The sequence below is a fragment of the Taudactylus pleione genome, unplaced genomic scaffold, assembly GCF_031769625.1.
Source record: "Taudactylus pleione unplaced genomic scaffold, aTauple2 ptg000179l, whole genome shotgun sequence".
In the NCBI taxonomy this organism is placed as follows: domain Eukaryota; kingdom Metazoa; phylum Chordata; class Amphibia; order Anura; family Myobatrachidae; genus Taudactylus; species Taudactylus pleione.
In genome coordinates, this window is record NW_028284581.1 from 26,139,829 (window position 1) to 26,150,716 (window position 10,888).

The following is a 10,888-nucleotide window of genomic DNA, read 5'->3' on the forward strand; positions in this document are numbered from 1 at the left end:
TCACCTGATTTGGATGTAATTATCCTCAAATTAAATCTGAAAGTCTGCAGTTAAAGCACATATTGTTTGTTTCATTTCAAAGCCATTGTGGTGGTGAATAGAGGCCAAAATATGAAAATTCTGTCAATGTCCCAATATTTATGGACCTGACTGTATTACATTTTAAAAGTATGCAAATCAATTGTGGTCAACATAATTAATGTGTAAGGTGTGAATAATCCGATTGGATATAAATATCATATAATAAAATCAGATCGCCAATATTAGAGATCATAGAGGATTGCCCTGCCTGTGAGAGCAAATGGATAATGTTTAATATGATATAATTATATTTGTTGGACGAAGCCATATACCTATGCATAAATAATATCACTTCTACACAGTATCTGAGACAAATTGCTGGAAGTCTTACCTACTAAGATTTGATTGTATCTAATCATAATGTAACTCTTACCCTCTCCACGACTTTGAGCTCAGCTCAAATATTTAAAATATATTTAATAATGAATCAATAACGAACACACACAGCCGGGATATTCTTTATTTTATTTTAATACACATTTTCTAACGATTACTTTTGTCACTACTTTTAACCATTATTTCGCTGCCCATTGTCCCATATCGGGATATTTTAATGTATATCTAATAAACGTTAAGTTTTTATATAAAAAGTAACAATTAATGTGCGCCTATTCACTGACATAACCTTTTGTTTCTTGCACTATTGTCTAACTACTACTCTTGTCAGTCAGCAGTACCCCCAAGCGGAATAATAATTCAAATGTGAACATAAATATGGGGTCCTGTATCTAATTTTGAATATGTGTGCAGATGTATATATCTTTTTGTATCCTGCGGCTCAGTAGTGCCAGGTGTCTTGCGCCGAATGGCGTACCGAGGCTTGGTGTATGAGGACACATCTGTATGGCTGGTTACACTTTATGTCCTCATCCATAGACCAGTGTCTGTCTCTAGCATTCCATTTATATGTTCCTGCATGTCCTTTCCCTTGTCATGAGTCATTTGGTATAATTTCCTCAGTACAAGCAGCTTACTGTATACACTGGATAGCTTAGTTTCTGTCATGCAATCCTCATCCATTTGCAGCAGTCTCAATGTTTATGTGAATATGTTGGTCACCTTTAACTAATAAGTTTATGGTACATTATACCCATCTGCCAGTTTTATCCTATTCTTGGTTATTAACCTCTGGTCATCTCTACCTTAAATTACAATTAAATTTCCTTGGATTGATGCTTGTATTCCTCAGTTGCATTGTGTTTTGGTCCATCACCTGTGACAGAATATGCTGCTTTGTTTAAGCATCAACACACAGGGAAGACTATGGGAGAAACATTATTGTGACCATTAAATGCAAAACTTCACAAAATAAAATGTATGATTAACAAGATATATACTTACACAATAGAGACTAAACAGTGATCGCTGAGATGCCAATATACATTTTCATGTCATATTTAGCTTATAGCAACTGCTATACTCCAGCAATTCTAAATCTCGCTGAAGCTGCCACACACCATGGCTTGGAGGGTAGGTATGTGCTATATTAGGTAACTGGACACTGGTGGTATCCTTAAAATAACAGTAAACACCAAACAATTTAATTTTCCGATATGAACCACAATTGTGAAAACAATTATTCATTGTTCACCTTGCATTTTACTGCACGATTGTTAAAAAGTCATGAACTGCCTCTGTCCTCCACTGTAGACCGATAAGGCATTATGCACAGACACGCAGAACACTTGTGGCATACTTATTAGTACAGTACTACCAATCTTCTTACAGTGTCATTTCATTGTTTTAGCTTTGGTTCCAACAGTGGTGGACAATAATCTTTTTCCCTTGAAATCAGGTTCCCTGATTCCCAGCTTTCCAGTTTATTCTTGACCTGTCTTTAGGTGCCCACACACATACCGACTTTTCATCCAATTTGGCCGATTTCGATGAATCGTGTCGACAGATCATGTAAAAAATGGCCAAATCGTGAGCTTCTACTCTTGATCACGATGCTGATGCTCGTTCCCGCTCGTCGTACCTCGTATCTTCAGATCTACCGTGCTGTAGGGCAGATTAGCCAATCTGGGAAACAATGCACTGGCTGCAAGATAGATCTTAAATCAGATTGGACATTTTTAACTCCAAATTGTGACCACGACTGCCTGGGGAGAGTTCAGGGGAAATCGTGTACATCGGCTGATTAGGAGCAAGTCGGTATGAGTGTGGGCACCTTTATGTAACAGTCTTTCCTGATGTTGAAAACAGATATAAGGCTTTATGTGCTCCTTAAGACTAGCTACTGCCATCTGCAGATCACATAGAGACAACACTGGTCTGTAAGTCTATTACACTATATTAGTAAGTAGTATTTTAACAATAAGAAGGGCAATGAGGTGCAAAGCATTTCATAACTTAATTATTGATTTCATCTGCATATACCTTCAGTCCATCAGTGATATATTAGCATACATTTTCTCAACTGAATAACAGATTTGCTATACAAACATCAACTGCTGTAGATTTGGCTTCTTGAAAGCAGCTGGAAGGCCACATGTTGAATACCCCTGACTTAGGGGATGATGCTTAATTGAATGTTCATCTATCCATCTTTAGCGCCGATGAGAGCTCCGGTGGGCCCAGGTACTGAATGGGGAGTATGTGACCAAATCCGGCAGGCGTGACATCCGCCTGTTGAATACCCCTACTATAAAGGGATAACAATCACACCATTTTGTATTGAAAACTGGTGTATGTGCCCCTTGTGAAAATTGTGCAGATTTAACCTGCAACACTCATCATAGTGAGGTGGAGGATTTTACGTAGGGGCTGCGGCACTACAGTCCCCCCTGTAAAATCCACCACCCGCAGAGACTGCCTACTAGGTTAGCAGTGGTAGTTACTTTTCATTGGAAGCACTCCCTGCTGATCACAGCCAGACATGCAGTCCCAGGAGGAGGTGTTTTCTCCCCCTGTGATTAAGCCACACCTCTTATTTAGGCTTTACCGCCTCGCAGCCTCCAGACTTAAGCCCTACCTCCAGGTGACATCAGTTGTCAATCACCAGGATGGCAAGGAAGGATAGGACTGCATAGATTACAACCTATGATGTGCAGAACCGCCCGGTCAGACAGGTAAGGAGCCACCGCTAGTGAGGACTTCAAGCATCTACCCACTTGAAATATCTGTTAATTATATTTTATCTTTCTAGAACAAAACAATGAAAGGATGTGTCCAATTTGCTGGTATGGTTCTAGTACAGATAGTGCACCCTTAATTACCAATCCTTCAAGATTTACCAAAATTATAAAGTGTCTCAAAATTCCACATAAAATATATGGTACCAGCTCTACTGATTTTGCTCTAAGTTTATATGGTTCATTTTGTCTCAGAAGACAGTAATTAACAAAGGTTTATGCTTGCATAAGTAAAATCACCAAAAGCTGACTTTTATTCCCCTTTCAGACATATATAAATTCCAGATTTTTGCCGGGGCTTGGTCAAACTACCCAGGACTCGTTTATGTCTGAAAGGCACCAACCCGGGATCACAGTCTCGGGTCAGCGCCTCTACTATTGACCAGGTTTTTCCCCGGGACTTTCGTCCTGGGTAAAGAACCCGGGTTAAGTCTGAATGGTGGGTCGCACCTAGGAGCCTCTGATTGGCCATTCGGGGCTGCCTGGAGGGGGCAGGGCATCCTCCTACAACAGCAAACAAACTAACAGTGCTGGATCTGTGGAGAGAAGTCAGTGGTCTGACAGCCCTTCTAAGAAGAGGTGAAGACAGAGTACCTGATGGATTAAAAAGAGGTCTCTGGTTCGTACTGCAGTGTGTAGAAGCAGCCGGCACACAGGTGCTAAAGAGGCTGCCCATTGTTGTGAGGCAGTGACATGCAGTGAGGTCATTGGCTGGGGAAGCACACATGGAGATAGGTCCGAGTTCTTGGAGCCTGTCTCACTCCCTACTCACTGTAACTCTCCCCTTACTACAATAAGCTTCAGTATCCATTGATTCTCCTACCTGCATCACTGTGTCTTCTCTTGCTTCTGCTGGCTGAGCTCCGATCTCTAAACACTGCAGTGCACTTCCTGGTCACATGACACATCCAAGGTGTCTATCAGTGCTCAAGGCATGCCCCCATACTCAGAGGCATTACTTTATTAGCTCTCTTTTTGTGCAGCTTACCGCCCGAGGTGTGGCCCCACCCCCAGCATTGCAAGCAGTGGCTGTATATACAGAAGCGAGGCTGAGCTGTTGCGGTCTCATCTCTCACTGGTGAGTGTTAACTATAAAAATTATTACAATAAACAAAGATGATGTTTATAAGTTATAAATATCTTCTTTGTATTATTCTAATCATTTTAATATGAAATCTCAGGAGTATGGCAGGGAAGGCTCTGCTTCCCCTGACTGCAAGTCCCTGTTGTGAGGTCTCGTAGCTGGAGAAGGGGTGTGTGATTGTGTGAGGGTATGTCACACTTCCGCAATCACACACCCCTTCTCCAGCCACCAGACCTCACAACAGGGATGTGCAGAGCCTCTCCTTCCATACTCCTGAGATTTCATATAAAAATGAGTGTGTATGACATGTGTGTGTATGAGCGTGACATGAGAGCAGCCTGGCAGCCCTGGCTTTTAGAAAACCAAGGCAGACCCGGCTTCTGAAAGAGGTCGACCAGGGATTTTCCTGGGTCTCAGTGGTAGTGTGAACGGGTGTCTCGAGCAAAAACCCAGGTTTTTGCTGAGGTGTAAAACCCAGGTCTGCGCAGTATTATTTATACCTGTGGTTCTCAACTACAGTCCTCATTTACCACCAACAGGTCATGTTTTGTGGATTTCTGTAATCATGAACAAGTGAGTTAATCTATTTTGCTGGGCCAGTAATTATCTCACCTGCTTCCACTGATAGAAACCCTTAAAACATGACCTGTCTGGAAAACTTAAGGGTTGACAATCACCGATTTGCACAGTGATCGCGACAGACAATAAAACATTTTCTGTCCATGGTGACAGGTGCACTAAAATTGAAATGTTATCCAAACGAACGATATGATTAATGTTTACCACAACACTGTAGAGACTAAGGTTTGTTACATAGAGTTAAAGGAAAGAGGCCTTCATTTTTCCGTTATTGTTTGTGTCAAGTGTAATTTATGTAAAAACTGTTTCATGATTCTGCACTTCTAATCTCATTACTCGCGCCGATGTCTCAGTAATTAATACAAGCAATAATTAAAACATGAGTAGTTATTTCTGTCTGTGTATTTGTAAAGGTTATCTGTTTTTAGAAATTGCACAGATTACAGATTCCTAATATGCCTCCTGCCAGTTTCTTTTCATTCAGAGCGTGTTTAAGAAATAAATCATTATAATTTCGTAATGTCTAATCAACTGCTCCTCTTTCATTTCATTCATTACAGTGATTAGCCAAAAGTTATGGTAAGTATGATCTGTAGTATATTTCTTGCTAGTGCATGTGTCTTCTACTTTAGATTTTCGGAACACGACTCTACTTCAGAGCTCATTTACTGATCCAGAGCACCAGAACTCATGTGCAGAAGTAGAAACACTGGAGATTATTTTAATAAATAAACAAAAGCCATTGGTTCTCTTCAGGGGTCACTAAATCTAGAGCACAAGCTGTTTAACTCAATAGCTCATCAAAACAAAACTATTTTTGGACACAGGTTACAAGGTACTTTAAAAAATATATCGGAATCATTTTTTGATGTGTCATTTACAGGCTTAAACAAAATAAAATGATAGTAAAGATACAACCAACACACCAGGTACAGCCAAAGAAAGCGAGGACTACCTCGGAAACTAAAATAGCTGGTGAGATGTAGAAAATTATAATGATATTCTCTACAAAGTTGAGCTTATACTCAGATTCTAGCTATTATATTCTAGAAGGTGCTAGTTAAATGTTAAGTAGAATCTGATTGGTTGCTATGGGTGACATCTCCACTTCTATAAACTCTCACTTTAGCAAATTTACCCCTTAGAGCCTTATTCAGAGATGGACGGAATTGCACAGCCGCACACAAGCAGCTGTGCAATTCCGTCTATTAAAAATGCAAAAGGAGGTGTCACACACCTCCTTGCTACATCTGCGTGGTTGCAGCCTGGGATCACATTGTTGTCCCTTCGGCTAGCCTGCAGGAGCTAAAGCTTCAGCCTGGCCGGGTCCTGGCAGCTTGCAAGGCTAGGAAGTCTGCGTGCACCCATGCAGACCCTGGCCTCGTTCCTCCCGGAAAACTGGAGTGACACACCCCCATTTCTGGGAACGCTTCCAGGGCTCCGCCTCCCAAACGCCACAGCCTGTCAAACCGGCTGCAGCTTGGAGACACTGCGAGTGAACTCGCAGATGGAGGGCTGCACATGCGCAGTACACCTCCTGCACATGCCTCAGACCTCCCACCATCAGATGCGCGCTAAACATCGGGCCTTATTCAGAGATGGACGCAATGAGGATGTTTACGCATTTGAGCAAATATCGGTATCTGCACATGCGTCAAGATTCATTACCGTTGTCACTTGCAGTGAGGATTTATTCGCAAAATGATTAACAGGCTTGGACCATTTGTGGGTGGCAACAAAAACATGTCGCAATAAATTTTCGGGTCATATCTCAGCCTGCGATCCCATATGCATTAAAAATGGCTCCAGAGTCTCAGTTCCCATGGACATTCTGTGCTGCCATAGGGTTAATCTCAAATTCGATAATCGATTGATCTGCAACCGATGCTGCGTCTCTGTATGCAGTCGCTTGGACGTGCAAAGGCGCCAGTGGGAGTTTCAATACAAATCCAGACAGGTGCAAAAAATTGCATATTTCCAGACAGCCGCTGCATACAAGTTCACAGCTAGGGTAGCATTAGGGTACATCGCTGAGTCAGGCCTTTTACCCTGCTGTTATTATGGTCGTGTTCTGCATGGGCCATTTAAGATTTGTGTATGTAGGCTTTATGTATTTGCCCACATTTGTTTGATGAGTAAATAAACCAGTTTCTCCTTTCATTACATTTGATATAGTACCTGCTAGTGATACTGGGTATTTGGCCCCTGACTACGGCCGGCTGCTCATTTTTTGTGATGTGTTTACTGAAATGTGTTTCTGTATCGTTTATCACGTTTAAAGTTTTCCTTTATATTCCCATCTTCATTTTTGATAGAATTCCACGCTGATAACTGAAATTTTACACATAGGTCTGTTCTGCTTATTGTATTTTTGTGGGTGTAACGTTCAAAATCTTAAAAATTAACTATTTTTAAAAATAAAATGGCGGGTAGAGCTTACAGAGACGCAGAGAATTTGCAATATATACGTGAAACATCTAATAATATATGTACTCCACAAGACTGAATGTCATTACAAAATGCTTCATTACTATTATCAGTGTTTATTTTTGAGACACCACAGTGTACGCAGCACCATACAAGGTATACATAGAAAATAAGTTATTTCTCTGGCACTAACTAGGGTATTTTAAAACCACAATATAATTTTGTAGGGAAATCCTCCTTATTCAATAATGACCAATTTGTAAATAAGGGAATGTCTGATCCATGTAGGTATCATCGTACAGTACAAAGTGGTTTTATTAAAAATAAATATAATACTGCTGTGTCTTGGAGATATAGTAACTCCTAAAATGGACACACATTGAATCCAGTTTTACATCACAAATATAGTGGCAAATAAACACTGAAATGCACAAACTGACACCGCATCCACCTCTGAAGCAGGCCCCACGTGAGCAATGTACCTTTTCTAAGTAATTATTTGTATTTCATAAAATAAGCATTTGCTATTTATTCTAAACAATACTGAAAATGTTGACAATTATATTTAAATACTTAAGAGCATCCAGCATGCCTTTCACCGGTTTTTGTTAGAAATGACTTCATGTTGGGCATTTGTTTAGTGTGAATGGTGTCACAACAGGGAACATTCATTTAAAGTAATTTACTTGTGTACCACATCGTAAGCTGAAAGGCCTTGTTATTATACGTTTGTAAATGGTAATTAGCATATTAGTGATTGTTTTGAGAAGCATATGTCTAATATAAAAAAGTTGTAAACAGTCGGTGGTATTTGGCAAGTAGTAGAATGTTAGAAGTAATCCCTTCATATTCATATTAAATTATGACAATTGATAGTATAATGTATCTGAACAACAGTACCCAGAGGCATAACTAGGTAATTGAAGTCCCCATAGCAAAAGTTTGTAAGGGCCACTATGTACCACCCAATGGTGAAAAATGTATATAACACATGTAACTTTGACAAGGAAGATGGGTCCCCCTCAGCTCTGGGCCCTATAACCACTGCACCCCTTGCAATTATGGTAGTTACGCCCATGATGGGATCGGTATGAATGACCACCGGACCTATGTCTGGTGGTTCAAATCCTGACACCGGAAGATCAGCAGCAGTGAAGATCCCGATAGGGAAGTAAAGTAACTATGCCTAACCCTCTCCCTCCCTCAGGGGTCCCTGACCCTAACCATCCCTAGTGCCTAAATCTAACCCTCCTGGGGGGGTGCCTAACCCCCCCTTCCCCTAGCCTTACCCTCCCGGGGGGGTGCCTAACCCTCCCTCCCCCCGCGCAGCTGTCCGCACCCACCGCCTGGCTTACCTTTGTTTGGTATGCCGGGTATCGGGCTCCCGGCGTAGGGGGTAATGATAGGCGTCGGGATTTCGACATCTATCATTAGTCCTGTCGGGATTGCACAGTCGGGAAGCCGGCGGTCGGCATTTCAACCGTCGGCTTCCGGACTGCATACCCCCATGATAGTACCACTTGTGAAAAGCACCATTTTGGGACATAAATAGACATTTAAAGGTCTCATGACAGGAGCTTGATCCATCAACAACAAAGTAATTAAAAAAAATTACATAATTACTAAGAACAATTACAGTTTCACATTTTTGTAAGTTGTATCAGCACAAGTGAATTAGAAATAATCAGTTATGGTCAGCCAGTGAGGAAACATTATTACCAGAACTAACCATTAGTGGCAGGATTTAACCATTGTTTACACTTTACCAGAGTCATTGCAAAGGTGATCAAATTAGGGATCCAAATGGCTGCAACAGACTGAGCAAATGACATTGTGGCAGTTATGCAGTAGAACATTATGTAAACTGATTAGGACTTAAGGTAATCAGATAATCAAGTTTTCAGACAATTGAACATGTATTAAACTACGTATATCAGTTACTTTTTTATGGTAAGTTTATGATGTAATTTAGTTTTTATGGGCTAATACAATATCAAGTATTATTTTTGGTTCTCACAGTTGGTGTTCCGATAATTGGCATTTGGATGAGCATTCTACTATATTTTGATTTACCAGGGATTTATGATTGTGTGATGCATAGGTCACGTGACTAGCCATGCTGTTATCAGACTGTAGTGGCATTGTACTAGTAAACTTATACATAAAAATTCATCATATACACATTTTTATATATAACAATGCTTGTTTATGTATTTAATTAATATGCACTACAAACTGAATGAAACCAGCAAGAATTTTATACTTACCATTAAAGCACTATCTAATGTAGTTCTCTGGAGCACAAAGGATGATGGATGTACGCCTTTCCTTCTAGAGGTTGAACAACCTACACCTTCTTCAGGCCATAACCCTGCTTCTGAAACCATACATCAGTGTGTACCAGAGCAGGCAATAAACAGAACTGCAACAAAGACAAGTTGGTGGCCCCTGAAGAGAACATCTTATAAAATTCATTGGTCGGTCTGTTTGACTGGTTATGCATTCGGACACCCCTGGACCGATTGGGATGGAACGAACAAGGCGGTCCAGTTGGATCCTGGACCGGTTTTATTGGGGTTGAGGTCCCGGTCGGAGCTCCCGTTGGTGTACGCTGGCCAGAACTTTGACCCGGGGAGTCTATTCTGGGCCTTCCACTGGATGGATTTGGATGAAAACTTCACAAGGGGTGGAAATTGGTCTGGGTTGCCTAATTGAGTGGTTGAGGTCCCGGTCAGACCTCAGGACAGAACTTTGACCCAGGGAACCTGTTCTGGGCCTTCCACTGGATGGATTTAGACTACATCTGGGCAACGCTGGGTGCTTCAGCTAGTTTGGTTAACTTCAGAAAGGCCATCTTCAAAGCTAGACCAGGCTGTCCTTGCTGACAACCTTAATCAGGTTACACTGTACAACAAATTAATACTTTTAATTTGTTTCCTTTCTAAAAATAGTCATACATTACTAATTTGAGGTCAAGAAAAACTAAAATGATTTCAGAATGTTTTTACTAGCTCTATTTTTTGAGCTACACTACTTGCACTATACTGTATGTACATTAGTAATATAGTCATAGTGAAAAGCTATTTTAAAATAATCTGATATTTTCTTGATTGACAGAAAATAAATAACAGTTGTTTTAATTCAATCACAAATAAGAACACAAGACGAAACAAACATACAGCATACAAAAGTACTATGTAATATAGTAGCCTATTCATGGGGGTGCTTTCTCTTTGCTTGTTGCTTGTACTCCTCTTCTGGGGCATCTCTTGTCGTCACTGTCCAACAGTAGTGATACACCTACCCTAATATCTATGTTCCATTGCTGAAATGTCTTGGTGGAATCGCTCACTATACTTGTCACTCAGTGCACCAGTTATCTTGTGTAGGTAATCCCGTGAATCGCATATAATAGGGGAGGGGACAAATAACTGATTCATTTAATTGGGTCATTAGGCCCCGCCCCCTCGGCGCGGAAAGCAGATTACTGGTAAGATTCTCTCCATTCTGCCCACTTCACTAGGAATACCCCTACATCGTCATAAATGGGCTATATCTTGGAACCCAGAGCTAACAGAGTTTT